The sequence below is a fragment of the Myxocyprinus asiaticus genome, chromosome 50 (genome assembly GCF_019703515.2).
Source record: "Myxocyprinus asiaticus isolate MX2 ecotype Aquarium Trade chromosome 50, UBuf_Myxa_2, whole genome shotgun sequence".
Lineage (NCBI taxonomy): Eukaryota > Metazoa > Chordata > Actinopteri > Cypriniformes > Catostomidae > Myxocyprinus > Myxocyprinus asiaticus.
In genome coordinates this window covers 13,870,544-13,890,815 of record NC_059393.1, presented here as the reverse complement: position 1 = coordinate 13,890,815, position 20,272 = coordinate 13,870,544, and the positions used below count along the sequence as shown (strand labels likewise).

At 40.1% G+C, this 20,272-nt stretch overlaps 1 protein-coding gene across 1 annotated transcript in view; it reads right to left on the bottom strand.

Moving 5' to 3' along the window:
• LOC127439304 (single-stranded DNA-binding protein 3-like) overlaps positions 1–20,272 on the bottom strand; it is a 110,107-nt gene that overhangs the window by 49,623 nt on the left and 40,212 nt on the right. The gene's annotated exons all lie outside the window — the stretch shown is intronic.

Genomic DNA, 20,272 nt, shown 5'->3' with positions numbered 1-20,272 from the left:
GCATTTAAACATAAACCTTCAGATCAAAAGTTAAGATAATTCAACATTCAAATTTAGATACAAACTTTTCACTGGTAGAGTAGAATGTACAGGAAAACAAAATGCAAAAAAAGGTACATCATCACTCTGAAATTTATTTTCAGTAGACTGTAGACTTTATCCATCTATCTGTATATAAGATAATTATCTTTCAAACTTTATAAGGAATAAATTAGAAAACGTGTGGCACACTGTACTCATGAGCTAGTTTAAAATTTGTATTAAAAACATCATTCAAAATAATTTTGATATTTGATGTTCAGCGTAGCTGGATGGTCTTTGTCTGTTATTCAATCTTTTTTAAATTTTCTCTGGCCACAAAGCATAAAAAAAAAAAAAAAAAATGTTATTAATATTATAAACAAATAGCAGGAGAGAAATAATAAGTGAAAAGTAATCTTCTCCAGTGGTGGATCTGTCCTGGGCCTTTTAGTGACTTTCCTCGCCCTCCCCTCCTGAAACTTGTAATATGGGGCAGCCTCTAATCTGTGTGTGCATCCCTTGGATTACAACACCACTATCACAGCCACTGCAGCCCCCCAAAAGCAGGTCAACTGCCCCTCCCCCCAAACTCTTCTACACCCTCCTCTTCCTCACTGGTGCCATTTTTATTGTGACTAAACGAGATGAGAAATGTGATTATTGAAATGAGATCAAATAGCATAAAAAGAAAGAATATTGTATGGATATTTCTTCAAAGAATACTTTGGTCTTTGACCAAAATGTTATCTAATAAGTATTTGCAGTCAACAACAGTGTGCGGGACCTTTCTATTATTTTTCCACTGCATTGACCGTGTCCTATGAACCTTACGGGGACCACACAGATGTGTGGAGGGTGTTTATTTGTTTGTTCACTTAAGAATATTAACTGAGAAAATGAATTTTATATGAAAGATTATTAGATTTTATAATGAATAAATTATTAAAATAGATATCCCTAAGAATAAGACTTTGAAAACCAAGGTGTGTACACATTGGTAAACAACACAATGTCAGATGTGATTTAACATTTCAGACAGCAGCAGACTGAGATTTCCGATTGGCAGCTGAAACGCCTGTGACCTTTCTTCGACCCCTTAGCCTTTATAAACTGCAGCAGTTATTAAACCCTCAATCCCACATGAAGAGACAGAGAAAGCACAGAGCGGGAGTACGGATACAGGTATGAGGCCAAAAAAAAAAATACAAAAAAATGAAATTACGAGAGACATAAATGAGACAAAAGAGAGAGAAAAAACAGAAGAAGAGACAGCAGTGGGCAAAATATTAAACATACCAGAAATGTGATGCTTCAGGTCAGGATTGTGTTCAGAAAAATATGATTACAGACCACCGGAATAAACAGCTTGATAAGAGAGGACCTGTGTGAGTCACCTATGCCCTTTTGCATTAGGTCTACTAGAGTGAGGTTTCCTGTCTAGACGTGTGTGGCAAAAAGATGGAATGCTACCAATACATTTGTTCTAACAAACAATATCACAATCAAAGTGAAACGCAAGCCAAAAAAGATGTACTGACTGTTTAAACCAGAGACAACGTTGGCAGAGAAGCACAGAGCATATGGACTCAACAATGCAGTTGAGGCTGACACACACACACACACACACACACACACACACACACACACACAGTAGTCAAAACTTTTGAAAGCAAAGAGTAAAAGTGAGTGAATGAAAAAAACAGAGCAAGTGACAAAGAGCAAAAGAATATAAGTGTAAGAATGCGAAAAACTGTAAAAATGCAAAAGAAAATGTGATAGAGTGCGAAAAAGCAAATTGCAAAGTATATGCAAAAGGAATGGCAGGACAAAGAGCAAAATAAGGTAAAATCTAAAGTACGAAAGTAATTGCGAAAAAGTAAATGAAAGAAAGGGCAAATGAAAAGAACATGCGAAAGAGAGAAAATGTGAAAGTGCAAAAGATCGAAAGAAAATAAAGGTGTGAGAGTGCAAAATAAATAGTGCAGATGAAAAAATAATATAAAAGATCAAAAGAAAGAGTGCAAAAGAAAGTGAAAAAGAAAGTGAAAGAAAGAAGAGCGACGGAAAGTAAGTGTGAAAGTGCAAAAAGAAAAGAAAAAAACAGAAGAAGAGACAGCAGTGGGCAAAATATTAAACATATCAGAAATGTGATGCTTCAGGTCAGGACTGTGTTCAGAAAAATATGATTACAGACCACCGGAATAAACAGCTTGATAAGAGAGGACCTGTGTGAGTCACCTATGCCCTTTTGCATTAGGTCTACTAGAAACGAGACTAAAACAGGATCAACGTGAGGTTTCCTGTCTAGACGTGTGTGGCCAAAAGATGGAACAATGTATGCTACCAATACATGCGCTCTAACAAACAATATCACAATCAAAGTGAAACGCAAGCCAAAAATGACGTATTGACTGTTTAAAGATGAGACGATGTTGGCAGAGAAGCACAGAGGAGAGCATATGGACTCAACAATGCAGTTGAGGCTGACACACACACACACACACACACACACACACACACACACAGTAGTCAAAACTTTGGAAAGCAAAGAGTAAAAGTGAGTGAATGAATGAAAAATCAGAGCAAGTGACAAAAAGAGCAAAAGAAAGAGTGTAAGTGAAAGAGTGCAAAAAACTAAAAGTGCAAAAGAAAATATGATAGTGTGGAAAAAAAGCAAATAAAAAAGAAGAAATTGCAAAGTATATGCAAAAGGAAATGGCAGGAAAAAGAGCAAAATAAGGTAAAATCTAAAGTACGAAAGTAATAGCGAAAAAGTGCGAAAGCCAGAGTAAATGAAAAGAACATGTAAAAGAGATAAAATGTGAAAGTGTGCAATAAAGTGCAGAAAAAGAAAGTGTGAAAGAAAGTGCAAAAGATCGAAAGTAAATGAAAGTGTGAAAGAGAGAGCAAAATAAATGCAAGATCGAAAGAGTGCGAAAGTGCAAAAGAAAGAGTGAAAGAAAAGAGCGACAAAGTGTGAAAGTGCGAAAAGAAAAATGCAAAGGAAAGAGCAAGAGCAATAGAAAGAGTGAAAGAAACAGCGAGCAAGAGAGCGAGGGAAGTGCAAAAGGGTGAAAGAAAAGTGCAAAAGAATGATAGAGCGAAAGAAAGCAACAGAAAGAGCGAAAGAAGGTGCGTCAAAGAACTGTGAAAGTGCGAAAAAGAGTAATAGAAGGAACAATAGAAAGAGCGAAAGTGCGAAAGAAATAGCGAAAGAGCAAAAGAAAAAAGAAAGCAACAGAAAGAGCGAAAGGGCGACAAAGAACTGTGAAAGTGCGAAAAAGAGTAATAGAAGGAACAATAGAAAGAGCGAAAGAGAGCAATAGAAAGAGCGAAAGAAAGTGCGAAAGAAATAGTGAAAGAGCAAAAGAAAAAAGAAAGAGCAATAGAAAGAGCTAAAGAGGGCGAGCGAGATAGAAGTGTGAAAAAGTGTGAAAGTGCGAAAGAGTGAACGGAAGAGCGAAGAAAAGAAGCAAGAAAGAAAGTGCGAAAGGAGAAAGAAAGAGTAAAAGGGTGAAAGAAGCGTAAGAGAGCGAAAGGATAAAAGAGCGAAAGAAATAAGAGCAAAAGAAAGTGTGAAAAGAAAAAGTGCAAAAGAAACAGAGCAAGAAAGAAAGAGCAAAAGAAAGGGCAATAGAAAGTGAAAGAAAGGGTGAGCAAGAAAGTGCAAAAGAAAAAGCAATAGAAGGAGCGAAAGAAAGTTTGAAAGAGCGAAAGAAAGATCAATAGAAAGAGTGAAGGAAAGGGCGACAGAAAGAAGTGCAAAAGAAAGAGCGAAAGAAAGCAATAGAAAGGGTGAGCGAGAAAGGGTGAGCAAGAAAGTGTGAAAGAAAGAACAATAGAAAGAGCTAAAGAAAGGGTGAGCGAGAAAGTGCGAAAGAATGAAGTGCGAAAGAAAGTGAAAGAAAGAAAAATAGAAAGAGCTAAAGAAAGGGCGAGCAAGAAAGTGCAAAAGAATGAAGTGCGAAAGAAAGAACAATAGAAAGAGCGAGCAAGAAAGTGCGAAAGACTGAAGTGCGAAAGAAAGAACAATAGAAAGAGCTAAAGAAAGGGCGAGCAAGAAAGTGCGAAAGAATGAAGTGCGAAAGAAAGAACAATAGAAAGAGCTAAAGAAAGGGCGAGCAAGAAAGTGCGAAAGAATGAAGTGCGAAAGAAAGAACAATAGAAAGAGCTAAAGAAAGGGCGAGCGAGAAAGTGCGAAAGAATGAAGTGCGAAAGAAAGAACAATAGAAAGAGCTAAAGAAAGGGCGAGCGAGAAAGTGCGAAAGAATGAAGTGCGAAAGAAAGAACAATAGAAAGAGCTAAAGAAAGGGCGAGTGAGAATGTGCGAAAGAAGAAGTGCGAAAGAAAGAACAATAGAAAGAGCTAAAGAAAGGGCGAGCGAGAAAGTGCGAAAGAATGAAGTGCGAAAGAAAGAACAATAGAAAGAGCTAAAGAAAGGGCGAGCGAGAAAGTGCGAAAGAATGAAGTGTGAAAGAAAGAACAATAGAAAGAGCTAAAGAAAGGGCGAGTGAGAATGTGCGAAAGAAGAAGTGCGAAAGAAAGTTTGAGTGTCAATTAAGACATGTAAAGAAGCATCACAGCCCCCTGACTGTTAAGCCCAGTCATTCTCTGGTTTGGGCAGTCGGGTACAGCTCTGTCAAGGTAAGACTGGAGGCAGGTGCAGGCACGGCCTCAGAGGTAATCAGCCGGTCACTGGGGAGCCATTTTGACTTCTAGTGAAAGCCTCTGGAAGCACACAGTATAAAAATAATAATTACTCTGCATTAAACTCATTAAACTCAATGTCTGGGAGTGGACCCATGGCAGCCGTTAAAGCAATAAAAAGAAAGAGAGAGACAAAGATGTGGACAGTAGTGTCTTCCACCACAAACTCCCTTATACAAGTGCAAACACACACAAACACACACTCATGTGAGCAGCTTTATGTGTGTGCAGAAGTGAAAGGTGGAAAAACAAACACTCCACCCAAATCAAATAACGTAATCTCCCATTATAAATGGTGTCTGTGTGAGTAGACTGAGCTTGTTTTGAGGGATTGATGCAAGTTTTGTGGGTTTCTCTGCTCTTATTCAATCCATGGAAGCCTGTTGAAACATGATGCCAGCAAGTCTAGCCGAAAGCACACTTGCCTTGTGAGAGTTGGTAAGTTCAATTACTTTCCATAACTTTTTTCCTTCTTAGTTTTTATGTATTTCATTTATTTTATTAAAAATATATGAAGGTAAATATTGCTGTTTATACTACTGTATTATCATATTGGTGCAGTATATAAATGAAAATTATTAAATATATTAACTTGTGTTTATTTATTGAAAAACTGTGCAGGAAAACATGCCTTGATTATATATATATATATATATAACATATAACGTCTCGTTACGTATGGAACCTCGGTTCCATGAGATGAAGGGAACGAGATATTGCGTCACTAAGCTGACGCTACAGGGAGTGTCCTTCTACACGACCTACTTGAAACCCTTCTACAATAATGGCAATTCTCATCGCACTACACGACATAACCCTCCCAGAGAGGAAAACATGATGATGCAGTACCATGGAACGGCAATTGACATGAGTATGCTGCAAGAGAATGACCCTCATGGTGAGCCAGGAGGGGAAAACTCAGAATGGATATATGAACTATAGTCATATAGGATGAATAAACCCCTTCACGTACCCAGTCGGGAAGGAAGTTTTATTTATAATGAAGTGCTTGTGACTTATGGGAAACTGCAACGGCCTGAATGCAGGCGGTTGTGTAAAATGGTGGGGAGCCCATACTTAAAAAGAGAGGCATAAGTATATGTTTGACCAATGAAATAGCAGGCGCTCTAGACAGAGAGGACTTGCGATGAGAGAGATGTTATGTCTAGGTTGAAGACCATCCTGCTGCAAAACATATGTCTTATAAGGACACACCGTTTGTCCATGAGGTCATGCCTCTAGTTGAGTGTGCTTTAATACCAATTGGGCAATTTGCCCCCTGCGCCCTGCCAGGGCGTTCGCATCAACGATCCAGTGAGAAAGTCTCTGCTTTGTGTTTCACAGGCCATTTGTGGGCCATTGCGTCCACTCCTAGCAGAGTCTGAGACTTGGAGTGCCAGAGGGGACAGTGGGCATTCTCCGCGGAGGCAGACAGACTGATCTCCACTTTGCCAAATATTTCCCAGATCCTCAGGACAGTCTGAGGATGAAAACTCCATTCGCCCGGCATCGCTCCTTGGTGTGACAATAGGTCCGAACCGTAATTCATATGGCCTGGCACATACGTCGCCCGCAGGGAGAGGAGATGGCGCTCGCTCCACAGGAGTCAGCGACATGACAGTCTCATCATTGGCAGGGAACGAATTCCGCCTTGGTGGTTTATGTACGCCACAACTGTTGTGTTGTCCGAGCGAATCAGAACATGATAATTTGCTACTTCAGATTGAAAACCTTCAAAGCTAGGAAAACAGCCAACAGTTCCAGCCGGTTGATATGCCATGCCCTCCTTGCACCTGTCCAGGTGCCGAAGCTGGCATCCGTCGCACACTGCACCCCAACCTGCGTTGGAAGCATCCATGGTCACCACTTTCTGCCTGAAAATCTGCCCCAGCATGACACCTTGCTGGAAGAAGGCAGGAGCTGTCCAAGGTGCTAAAGCAGCTAGACAGAGGCAAGATATAGTGAAGCGCATGCGCCCTTGGCGCCAGGCATGTCATGGCGCGTGGTGCTAGAGAAAGTACTGAAGAGGTCTCATGTGTAAAAGACCTAAAGGAATGACGGTGGATGCCGCTGCCATAAGCCCCAATGCTTTTTGAAACGGCTTCAGTGGACGTGTTCTCCCTAGTTTTAACGGAGACAGACACTGGAGAATGGTCTGAACGCACTCGCTTGTGAGATGCGCTCATGGAGTTGAGACGGACTCCCAAAAAGGAGATTTGTTGGCTGGGGGAGAGAGTGCTCTTTGCCCAGATGACATTGAGGCCCATGCTGTTCAGATTTTGGAGCATTAAGTCCCTCTGCTGGCATAACAGAGCCTCTGATTGGGTCAGTAACAGCCAATCGTCGAGGTAGTTAAAAATGTGCACGGCGCTCAGTTTCAGAGGGGCGAGTGCCGCATTGATGCACTTTGTGAACATGCGAGGAGCTAGGGACAGACCATAGGGTATTACAGTTCTAAACAATCTCTATCGTTTTCTGTGAAGAAATTGAATTTTCTGCACACCGCACCATCACAGCCCATTTATAATGAGACTGTGGATGACAGGACACCACTGGTGAAATATGACCCTTTTGGCATTCCATATTGTAGCGTGTAGCATTGGAGTTCTAAACAATCTCTATCGCGCTTCTGCGAGGAGATTGTGAATTTTCTGCACACTGCACCATCACACCCCACTTTTTAATGGGACTGTGGATGATAGGATTCATTTTAGGATTCATCCACCTATTGAATTTAGGAGGGAAGTTTAATTTCAAACGGAGAGCAAGGTGGCCCGACATACGAACTGAATTCTGTAGCCGTGTGGACCGTCACACATCCGCGGGGCGGGGTAACAGGCGCGTCGGCTCACTCACTAGATGAGACTGAGCGCCGCTCACCACCGGAAAGTGGTTGTGCACAGTACTCATTATAGGAGGAAATCACTCTACAACATTGGACTATTAGCAGTCTCTGATGCTGCGAGGGATATGGCATCATCTTCATCATCAGAACCGCCGAACGTAACAAGGTCCCGCACTCCAACAGAGGACCGGAGCTCGTCATGCATACAATATATAGGCAAAGCTGCTTCAAGAGAAGATCGAGGGGCTTGCAGGGCTTGGGCCAGCACGAGATCCACCTCTGATTCATCTAGCTCAACCTGATGGCCCCACCGTGACCCTTCGTGTGATCCTCCGGGAGTCACAGAAGGGGCAAGTGGGAGAGCGCGTGAGGCGGAATCGTCCCTCAGAACAAGGTCGATCCGAGAACGAAGCGTCTTGAGACTCATGCTCTCACAGTGAGGGCAATCTGTCTCCATAAGAGCTGCTTCAAAGTGGCTGCGGGACAAGCAACAAACACAGCTCTCATGACCGTCTGACCACTGGATGTGCCTCTTGGAACACTTGCGGAACGACGTCTTTAAAAAGCAGAACGACGTCTTTAAAAAGCCCTTTTGTGAGATATATATATATATACACACACACACACACACACACACACACACACACACACACACACACTAATCAACAATAGCTTATAAGGATTCAAAAGCTGTGGGGAATCAGGATGCTGAAGTGACCCGTTCACCAGCGAAGCGTCAAGTGGCGAGACGGAGTAAATGTTCGCCGAAACACTGCAGGGGAGCAGAGAGTCTTTTCGTTGCCGTGAAGATCCCACCCGCTGGCTCGTGTATGTCAACGGCGAAGTTGTAGAGGGCTTCTAGACGAGAGAGATCCTTGCAGTCTTGAAGGAAAAAAAAAACTGAGGAATAAGTTTGCATGCATGCTTTTATATCGGACAGTTTGCGCTTAAAAGGGCGGGGCTTAAACGCTATAGCCATTTAGAATTGCCATTATTGTAGAAGGGTTTCAATCTTAGAATTGCCGTTATTGTAGAAGGGTTGATGCAATGTCAAGTGAACTGAATCGTAAGGGAACTCGATTTTTATTGTATTTACATTAAACATTTTTAATCTACAAGTGGACAGTGGATGTTTGGTCAAATTTATGAATTTTCTGATACGCAAAGCAGCAATTTCTAGGCAAATATTAATGTAGACATATATTGTATATGCAGGGTTGGGAGGGTTACTTTTGAAATGTATTCCACTACAGATTACAGAATACACGCTGTAAAACGTAAATTGTAATGTATTCCATTATATTACTCAAGGCCAGTAACGTATTCTAAATACTTTGGATTACTTCTTCAGCACTGGTAGATTTTTTCACTTGTTTTGACTATAACTGTCAGTACAGCAAGACAAAATACACGTTAAAAATACATTCCCTGAGAAGCCTAAATATCTTATGCAGTGTTGTTTCTGAAACAAGATAAATCTAACTGATCTTGTTTGAAGGATTCTGAGATATTTTTACAGGAAAACAATACAAAAATTATTATCAAGAATATGATTTTTGCCCTAATATCAAAGGTCTTACTAAAAAAAAGAAATTATAATCCAACGTGAATTTTCTTGCTAAAAAAATATGATCGCGCCTGGTAACGCGTGTAAAATGGATAGAAATAGACAATAAATTGCAAAGTAATCTCTTCAGTAATCAAAATACTTTTTGAATGTAACTGTATTCTAATTACCAATGATTTAAACTGTAACTGTAGTGGAATACAGTTACTTATACTTTGTATTTTAAATACTAATCCCGTTACATGTACTCTGATACTCCCCAACCTTGTGTGTGTGTGTGTGTGTGTGTGTGTGTGTGTATATATATATACACTGAATACGGAGTCTGGTACTTGAGCGCATAAAGGTAGCATGGCCCGCTCTGTCAACTGTGCCAGACGCAGTAAATGCCAGCTGTGGAACCTGCTAACTTAACCTCACCACCACCAGAGCTGGCCACTACTAGCACAACAAAGAGAAACAAAATGAAATAGAGAGACTTGGAATAACTGTGGTATCCCTTGATTCACACCCCCTTTCAAGGTTATGAGAAAAACACAACCCCGTGGTCCCCATATTGACACTTGTAGAAGAACCAGATGGTTTATTAGGACAAAATCCACAGAACTGCAAACAGGAATCTGAGGCGAAACCATTGCACAGAAACCAAGCAAACATGTCTAACTGTTGAAGAACAGATCAGGAGGAAGTGTGAGTGGGTAAATGAAGGGTGCATCGATCGATCAATCTAAATCGGTTGATTGTGCCTAGATACAGGCCCAGATTTTTTCTCAATTGCCTCATGCACAAAATCACACATACACTGCTACTCTAATGAATGAGCACTTGCTCAGCCCTTGAAGCATAACATTGCCGCCACTGGAGGGTGAGTTTTTGGCAATTCTAAGCATCTCAGTTTATGTTCAGCAGAAGAAACGGTCATACACATCTGAGATGGCATGAGGATAAAAGAATGATTAAAAATTTTCATTTTTGGGTGAACTATTCCCTTAATGTAAATTGAATGTAATATTACAGTGTGGGGCATTAACATTTGACTGCAGCATATAACTTGTAAAAGTGTGGCAAACGGCACTTTAAAAATAAAAATCAGTGATCGGATCGGTATTGGCCAATCACAGTGTTAAGGGGGCTTTCACACTGGCAGTTTAGGAGGTAGTCTGAGTTCGGTTGCAATGGAACTCTGGCACGGTTCGCATGAGTGAAAAGCAAACTGTCCTCGGGTCCACACTTGTTCAGGAAGTTAAATAACTTGTGCATGCATTTTTGCACAAAAACAAACACACGTGAATCATGAGTGGAAGAAGAACGCTGTGGGACACAGAAGAGGTGAGGTGCCTTTTATATATGTGTGAGTTAGCGTGCAACCAGCTGTGTCCTCAAAAAAATTTTTTTTGTAAGCATCAGACAAACAGTAGCTGCCTTCTAGATGTGTACAACTGCTGAATTACGGCATTCGAAGCATTGACTCTGGTGTGCATAATGACACTAAATAAATTTTTAAAAACACACACAAATATAGCTGCCTGCGTTGTGTGTCTTTCACTCCGGTGTACATTAATGACACTAATGTATAAAAAAATCTAAATAAAAAAAACAAATATAGCGACCTGCGTTGTGTTCATAATGTACATATTTGTGATGATGCAAGTTGATGACGGGAAAGCAAGGGGGTTCGACAGAATCATACACGAGTCTGAATCCAGACCAACTCTGACGGGGATGCCGGGAACAGTCGCGCTCGGATCCAGACCACAAGCATACCCAATGTGAAAAACACTTAAAATATCGGTGAACTGTATCTGCCTCAAATTTCCTGAATGGTGCACCACTAGGTAAATAAATGGATAATTATTTTATTATTTTGCAATTCCCTAGTTCTCAGTAATAACATTTAAAACATCATCACAGTTACAAACAAGCTCAAATAAGCCTTAAGACTTTTCTTAAGAATCACAGAGCCATATAGGTGAGAAAAAGGCAGGAAACTGGTCAAAAATGTCCAGGTCCCGTATCGAGTCGCCAATAGTGCATTCAAGTAGTCAACCAATATATTTTTTCCAATTACCAATGCCAATACCGATATCTAGACAGCAGCGTTGCCAATGGCCAATATAGTGCCGATAAATATTACAAAATTGCTGAATTTAAATCAACACTTATTTTACACAATATTAACCATTCATAAAATTCGAAAAACTAAATATTAATTGATATATAGCTGTTGGCAAAGCTTGGAACTTACACAAGAAGGAACTAAGACTGATAATTCTGTTAAAATGGAGATGGTTATTGGCGGATGCCAGTAATCTCAAATTAGACAAATATTAGCCGATTAATCACTAGTGCGTTCAAACAGATTTGTAATTTTTTTTTTATTCTTGACGCAACGCCAATTACATAGCAAAAAAATGCGTATGATGAATACTGGCGATTCAGCAAAGAAATCTACAACTTTGCCTGTGAAAAGTGGTCCCTGCACCAATGCATTATTTGTCTAATGGCTGTAATTTATTCCAATTTCTGTGGGAAGGGGATACATTTGGACCTAAATCAGGGTTGGCCAGCCATCTTCAAGGTAACAATGTAGTTTAGATCTAAACAGTGCAAGGGAGGGAGAATTCAGATGAGTTCAAGTCACACTTCCTCCAGACAGATGACTTTTAAATTCGATTCGTTTTCTTGGCACACGCTGTCTGACCAGAGCAACTTACAAGAATGAACATACACTGTCTCGTGATTATTACTTTAGCAAGCAGTAAAGAAAGGATGCAATCAGTAACAAAAAAAAGTCAAGGGCCAATTAGAACAGAGTGCTAATAAGACTCTAAATATGGAAGTTAATTATGTGCTTCGTCACCTTCAGCTGTGGTGCTCTTATGGGCGTCATGAGTTCAAATCCATCCCTCTCCATTTCCAGACACTCTCTTAAAATGTAAACAGCAAATTAAGAGTCAGAGCTAATCTTAATGTCTCTAACTGCTAGACAAAACAAACAGCCTGGAGCCCTGTTTTCACACTTGAAGACCATGTACTTTAAAGGTGAAATGTGTAATTTCCCTGCTTCTAGTGACACCAAATGGAACTGCAAAATTAATTGTTTTCAAACTGCCTTGCCAAACACTTCCCCTGTCTGCCACTGGTTGAGAAACAAGAGAGTCCTGCCCCAAAACTCATGCCATTGGTTGAGCCAGTTTTTCTATGCTGGGCTGGATTAGAGGTCTGCACTGGCCTTAAAATGAAACCCAAACCAGAGACCATGTGGCCCTACCCTACCTGGCCTGAACGATACCGTTAGATTTTAAGCCCAAACCCGACCACTATCTAATTTCTTCTCCTAGCAAGTACTGTTGCAATAGGTTATATTTTATGTAAGCATACCGGCAACATTCATAACAGTACTGAAACAGTAAACATACATAGTTTTAACAAGGCACAGCAACCCTTTTAGTACACTAGAGCAGAAGGGGAAAAAAAACATTGACTTACCGTTTAATTGCTGAAACCTCACTTGGTGCAGAACAATCTGGAATAAAATTAAACAATGCAACAGTCTCCTCTATGCAGCCTGAACTTGTTTAGAATGCTGAATCTTTGTGACAACTGTGCTAAAAACCAATCTAGACACAGTGAAAAAAATGAAACAGAGCGCAGGTGTCTCAAGTTCTCAACATGTGTTTTTGAAAAATGGAAGTTCTTTTTAACTTGACATGGTGTTTAAAATGTGCCGGTCCTGCACGAGATGCTGAAGAAAAAGCGAGACGCGGTGCAAATGTCAAAGACATTCGTCCAGCATGTGTTTAAACACTGGGGAAACAGCACACAAAAACACGTTTGTTGTGAACGGCCCCTAACTCGTCCGTTCGCACGTGTCTGTGAGTGAGAGCACGTGTGCGAAACAAGTTCTGTAAGCCTGTTTATTTTTTCATTAATTACAAACCCGACCCGTACCCGAAGTCCTACTTGAAAAACTTACCCGAGACCGGCCCAAAACCCATCGGGTTCTTGGGTCCCATTGGGCCCGGGTCGGGTTGCAGACCTCTAGTCTGGATGCTAAAACTCAATTGTATACATTACCTTTAAGAACAGATGAGACAGACAAACCCAAAACAAGCACCAAATCTCTTGATTATTGGATACTTTTGAAAGTACATTTGTTAATATTAGTTCTACAGAGCAAGATAAAGGTAAAGTGAGCACGTGAACATGAGTCATTGTTCAGACTTTTAACATTTATTCATGTTTATCTTTCACAAAGCCGCTAAATCTCTTTCAGAGAAAGAGAGACAAACAATGTTGAGAGCTTTAAAATAAAGGGCAAGAGGGCAGGAACCGAATGCACATGAAAGAAATAAAGACAGGTGAACGCTGGGGCAGATGATGCAGTGAGGGCAGCTCAGATTGAAAAGAGAAAGATGGCACGTAGCTCACGTTCAAAATCAGTCACACATTAGTCATCAAGACCACTTGGACTACCACACGGGTGAGAAAGACGAAGACAATGACCAAATGCTTATTCACTTTCTACTTTTGAAACACTCTTGATATTTTAACCTCCTGTTCCTTCACGACTACCCGCTCTTGTCTCTTCAATGACGCAGAGCACTGTCAACAGACACAGTGACGAAAAACATGCTTGTCTGTCACCCTCTCATCCTCTCTTAATTTCCCGCTTCCTGTCTGCTGTGTAGGCATATGTGACGGCTGAAATTGGCATTCGTTATGTTTAAATTTAAATGCTGCAACAGAGCTACTCTATAGAGTGTTGTGGGTCAAGAAGTTGGCCCCCATTGTGTACAGACAATGTTTCTGTCAGTACTTGATGGGACAGTCTTTCACAGCATGCCTCTTGACATAGCAGAGAGACTAATTGACTTACAGTCTTCATATATTTATAAGCCGGTCATGTCTACAAGTTAAACATCATTCGGAAAAACTCTTGCGAGATTTGCATTTGCTCCTACCAAAGTTGGGGTTATCGGTAGGGTTACGGTTCAGTGGGGAGTACACTGTACTTTTACGATTTTTGCTTGTCAGACTGTTCAAGATGATCCCAGTGAGACCTTAGTTAACAGTCAAGGCACACTGTACATAGTCAGACTGTATGATGCACATCTTCACCAAGATTTTGGTCCTAATCATCCTGATCAACAGTGCTGACTGGGTGTTTCATCACATCTGGCCATCATAAAAGCAGTCACTGCTTGACAGTGATGTAAAATTTTTGATACTGCCAAAACTTCATTTGAGGCCAAGATTCATCACAAAAGACAATTAAATCGGCCTTCTGTAAACATGTCACACTATTAGGGATGCTGTGATTATATGGTTTCACTATTAACCGCAATTCAAAATGTCACGGTTAATTTAACTGCAAGAATTTAGAATCCATGGTTAAAACCATGAAATGCTTTATTTAGATGTGGCAGAAATAATATACATAATGTATAAATATATATTATTAAAGAGTTATTCATAATATTTTGTAAGCCTAAATGTGAAAACTCTTGTGACTGTGTGGGTACTGGAGCTGTTGCTATGGTTACAGACGGTAGCCGCGTGTTGCTTAGCCAGGTGCCACAGACTGAACGTGAACTTTCAATTCACGTGAAACTGGGGCTTAAACACACAAACTAGCAAATATAATTCATTCTACCAGACTCATATCCACCAAAAAAAGTTACTTAAATCGGCTGTTAGAGAGCATTTAAAAGACTGACTGAATATGACTGATGTAAATTGTGCAGACGGAAGTCATAGAAAGAAACACATCTTAAAAATGGGACAGGATGCTCCACTAGTCATCCAAAAACAAACTAGTAAATTTAATATTTTTAGCTTTGGTGATTTCAAAGTGATGAATTAAAAGATGCTAATTTTTGTAATGTTTAAGCATGCTGACAGCACGCGGTGCATTGCGTGTAGTTACTATCAGCGAGAGAACTTTGAAAGGTTGTGTGTTTTCATCCTCATTATTAAAGCATTGCTTCTGTACAAATTCATAGCGTTCAACAATAAATGTACATTTTAATCATTATCAGACTTTCAATCGCCTGCTGTGAGCAATGTTCCCATTATTATGCATAGTCCACAGGTTTATTTGTAAGGTGTTGTGGACAGTAATTTATAGAGTCTGTTGGCGATTCTTTATGTTGTGGTGTCTGACAGACAACGAATTGCTTTAATAAACTGTTGCAGAAGAAAAACTGTTGGATGCCTTGAACTAGGCTACATGTTGTGCAGCCACAATAATCTTGCATTTACACACTTTTGAAGCACTTTGAAGCTTACATTGGAGCGTCTCTTATTATATAGCACCCATTTATTTTTTGTGTATTTCTTATTGTAGGGCTGCCCTTAGCTTCCACATATCCCCCAGAAATGTCCACAAAGATGTTCAGTTGTTACATGTTATGCATTTTTTGCATCAGTGCTATTGTACAATAAGAAAAATTGCAAATAATCATAAAACCGGTTAACCGCGATTTTTTCTCAGATGGTAAGCTCACCGTCAAAAACTCGCACTGCGGCATCCCTACACACTATGCGATCAAAGATTGCTGATTTCGCCCTATGACAAGACAAATCCTTTGCAATTCCTGAAACCAATCTCAGACGGCAAAATCGGACAGTGTGAACCTGGTTTTAGAGTTAGAGTTAGGCCTAAGCCTAGGATAGTTGCGGCACTCCAAATAAATACAGCGTATAAATGTTGCATGTAAATCTCCCAAGACTGTGCAGCATCGAACAAAGATTACCATCTTGACCAGAAAATGCGTAATCTACTCAAACATGCTTTGCTTGCATGAGCACCATGGCTCAATGTGTTGCGGCACATTCACTAACTGCTATACTTGAACTAAGACAACATAAAGACAGAATAAGAAACTATATCTCAAATTACTCACCAAAACATCTTTTTGAACTCAGTTTGCAAGTGACTCCATTTCAAGCCAAACATGAAAGCATAACGTAAACACGCAAACCTTTCTGCTGGTGTAACTTGATACACACAGTAGACAAAAGCTTTGATGGAAAACAAGCTTCTTTGGGAGTTTTAGGAAGTTTACAGCAACAAGGTATAGGTGTCATACTGACAAAATCTGCATACCTCTATATCCTACTTTAAACTGCTTTCCCTTCCTTCTTTTGCTCATTTGTCTTTTTATTCTTTAAATGATCCTCATGTTGGATTTAATGAGAATCTCAGATCCTAAATAAGACAAACTAGGCGGTGAGTATTAATGCATAGCCTCTTGCCTGGAAGTATGTGAAAGTAGTTCCAGATGACACTGCCTGTTTAAAAGGGGGTGGATAGGAATGAAGGTAGTATTGATGGTTTCTTGGTGCCACTAGAGCCGCCACATTGGACTTCCTGGTTCTGGTGAAGTGGCTCTCTGATTCTGGGAGCCGAGCCAGAGTCACAATCCTACAGAAATCCTCGGATTAGTTATGAACCAGATTCTACAGATCTCAAGATTTGCGTGTTATATCCCATTATCTTTCCTCACAACTGGAGGACTTACTTGCAGAATCTCCTTCAACTGGCCACATGGGAAAGAGTGTGAGTGTGTGTGTGTGTGTGTGGGGGGGGGGGGGCAGAAAATAGTAAACTTCATATCTAAAGGAAGAGTCCAAGTTCCCCCAAATCCCAGCAAAACAACCACCACCAAAAAATAAATAAATAAAAATAAAATCAACATTTCACTAAAAAAAATATATATATATATATAAAAAAAATAATATCTGTATATATCTATATCTATATCTATATCTATATATATATCTATATCTATATCTATATATATATATATATATATGCTTAATTCGACAACTGCAAAATTCTAGTCACTTTGAGAAGAAGCCAATATAGCTGCAGCACAAACAGTGTAGAGGATTTGACTCATGGGAGCAAGCTTGTTTTTCTGCCCCTGGTCCACTGACACATTGGGGAATGGGCACTGTTATCAGCCCTGCCTGAGATAGCAGGCTTGATGGGGCGGCCAGTCCACAGGGATCCCAGAGCTGAAGTTAATCAGACAGAGACAGGTCTGGAGCAACCTTTGGGACTGACGCCGCCGCCTCCTCCTCCCCATCGTCCTCCATCTCCACCAGCCCCCGCTACCACCAAAGCTCGTCACAACCTCCACCGTAAGACTCTTCACACGACATTTGCCCGGGTGTCAACAAAAGGTCTCAAAAATAGACAGAAAGTAGCCTCAGGTTTTCTAATAACCAGCCAGCCATTGGCCGAGGGTTGACGGCTAGGTGAATTGCTCTGCAAATTGAGAGCATAAAACATGTTGGAAGTTCAATGCAATTCTCAAGTTGTTGAGTAGCCCGTAAAGCCCACAAGTGTCACCAAAATATAATAGCAAAAATAATGACTACTTTCCCGAACAAGCGCTATAAGTCACGCAAACAGATAGTTACGCCCCAAAATCATGACATAGGTTGAGCAATGAGCTCGCTTACATGTTTAATAAGCCGACAACATGTAAGGTGTAATGGCTTAAATATTTTCTTTTATACGAAGCAAAAAATACTTTTCCCCATTACCCAGATTTCATGATGCATGCAAATACTTTTACCGGTGTTCTTACCGGCTTATCCATGTGCAGAAATGTTGTGCGCATCCCTGTTTATATTAACGTTAAAGGCAGAGAATAATCTGATGATTTCAACTGTCATGTAAATGTTGTCAGGTTTTTTTTCCCCAGTGTATTTATGTGCATGTAAACACGCTCATTTTTGCTTTGACACGCTTCACCTTTATGGAGTGAACTTGAAGTGTTCACCCAGTTAATAAAAACCCTAAACCCAAAATTTGCTTGCTGGATGCAACAATCTCAGGCCAAATTGTTATTAATTGCATGATGAAAAGATTATTCACAAAACATTTACATCGGGAAAAAACACAGGCCGGATACGATCTGACCTCCTGAACTTTGCATAGGGTCAAAGGTCAGGGGAAACTGGTCATTAATCCTCAAGACTAGAACTCGGGGGCAGGACATCTGAGCCTTTCAACCTTGCCCCAAGTCCCAAAGGTCCAGTAGCAAATCCAAGAGACTGAGCCAGAGTTTACTCAGAAATGGCCACAAAGCATTTGAAAGAGTCAATCTGAACCGACAGCAGTTTTCTCAAAAATTGAGTCAACTTTGAGTACAGGTGGCCAACTGTACAGAGTGGGTGTCGTCAGAACATTCATTTCAAGAATCCCAGGTGTCCATTGGGTGTTAGAAATGAAATAATTAGGCATATAGATTAATTGAACACACGTCAGACTTAATTAAGCATGCCCTTTAATTAACCATGTAATTAATCTTATAGAGGCCGTACACACATGCACTAAGCGAACACCTGGATTCCAATTGGTCAAAACTTTGCCAGGCGGCTGACAGGTACTTGTAGCAGTTCTCCACTAACAAGTCCAGCAAATTAAATGTCTGAGGCAAGAATAGAAGCATAATCCCTTTCATGACTCCAGGCCCAAGATTTGGCACAGGTGAGAATCCGGTGCAAGCAGTTAACAGTAAATCATGGTTCCTTTAATATAATGTTTGACACATTATCCTCCTCTAGAGTGCATTCACAAGGTTTTAACACTGGTAATGTGGCGGGTAAAAGATATATTTATATTTGACGCTAAAATTTTGCCAAAGAAAACAGGCAGAGTGGAAAAGAGGTTCTCAGCATGAGCTCAGCAAACTGTAGATACCCAGGCACGAACACTGAAAACCTTCAAGACCGAGCCCAAGGGTTGATCAAGAGTCAGTGTTTGTGGTCACATTAACATGGTTGTTTGCAGTTAGAAAGCTGCATCAACAATGAGCTACCCTTTTTGGAGGAGTTCAGAGGCTGTCCACACATGCTACTCCAGTTCTTCATTAGAAACACTGCCGGACATAAGGTCCTACACCGATGAAGGGGTCAAAAGTGTCAGGGTGCAACTCTTTAAGGCTGACCCTAATTGGCCTGGTCTACTCTTAATCCTGCACAGCACACTCAACAGCTGGATTATGAAAGCCTAAACTTTATTAGAACCATGAGAAAATGGATGAAGGAGTAAACCAGTACACTGGCAATGAAGCCAATACAAAATTCTGAAATATTGTAGATATCACAATATTTTCTGTTTTTAAATTTTCCAAAAAAAGATCCTTAGCCCTGCAGCTTAACTTGGTGATGCAATTCAAACATTGTTGAAAACATAATTTATAGCACATACAGTGAGGTAAAAAGTCTGAGACCACTAGTGAAAATTTTTCTATTTGTATTTTCTGATTTAAAACTAAAAAACATTTGTTCCAAATTATACATTTTACATTTACATTACATTTACGCATTTGGCAGATGCTTTTATCCAAAGCGACTTACAGTGCCCTTATTACAGGGACAATCCCCCTGGAGCAACCTGGAGTTAAGTGCCTTGCTCAAGGACACAATGGTGGTGGCTGTGGGGATTGAACCAACAACCTTTTGCTTACCAGTTCAGTGCTTTAGTCCACTACGCCACCACCACTCACACAAATTATAGTATAAGCATATCTATTTGAAAGAAAAGTTTAAACAAAAAATTGTTGCATCTTACAGAATTGCATAGTATTTGATACATCTCCTTTTAGCTTTAATGATAGCATGCACACAAGCTGGCATGGACTTCACAAGTTTGTACAAAACCTGATGATACATGTTATTCAGCATGATCTGGGAAAGTTTCAAAGGGCATCTTGTGAAGAAATCTGACCTTTAAAATTTAATATGATCATTTTCATAAATTTGCTTACACTTTATTAGTGACTTAGAAATAGTGCCGCATCTTAAATATTTATTCTATACATCATGTAATAATGTTCCATTGTTGTACATTTTTTACAATTAAATATTAGCTCCAGGCTTAAATTATATATATATATACAGTTGAAGTCAGAATTTGACATACACCTTAGCCAAATACATTCAAACTACATTTTACAGTTTTTCACAATTCATTACATTTAATCGTAGAAAACATTCCCTGTCTTAGGTCAGTTAGGATCACTACTTTGTTTTAAGAATGTGAAATGTCAGAATAATAGTAGATAATTATTTATTTCAGCTTTTATTTCTTTCATCACATTCCCAGTGGG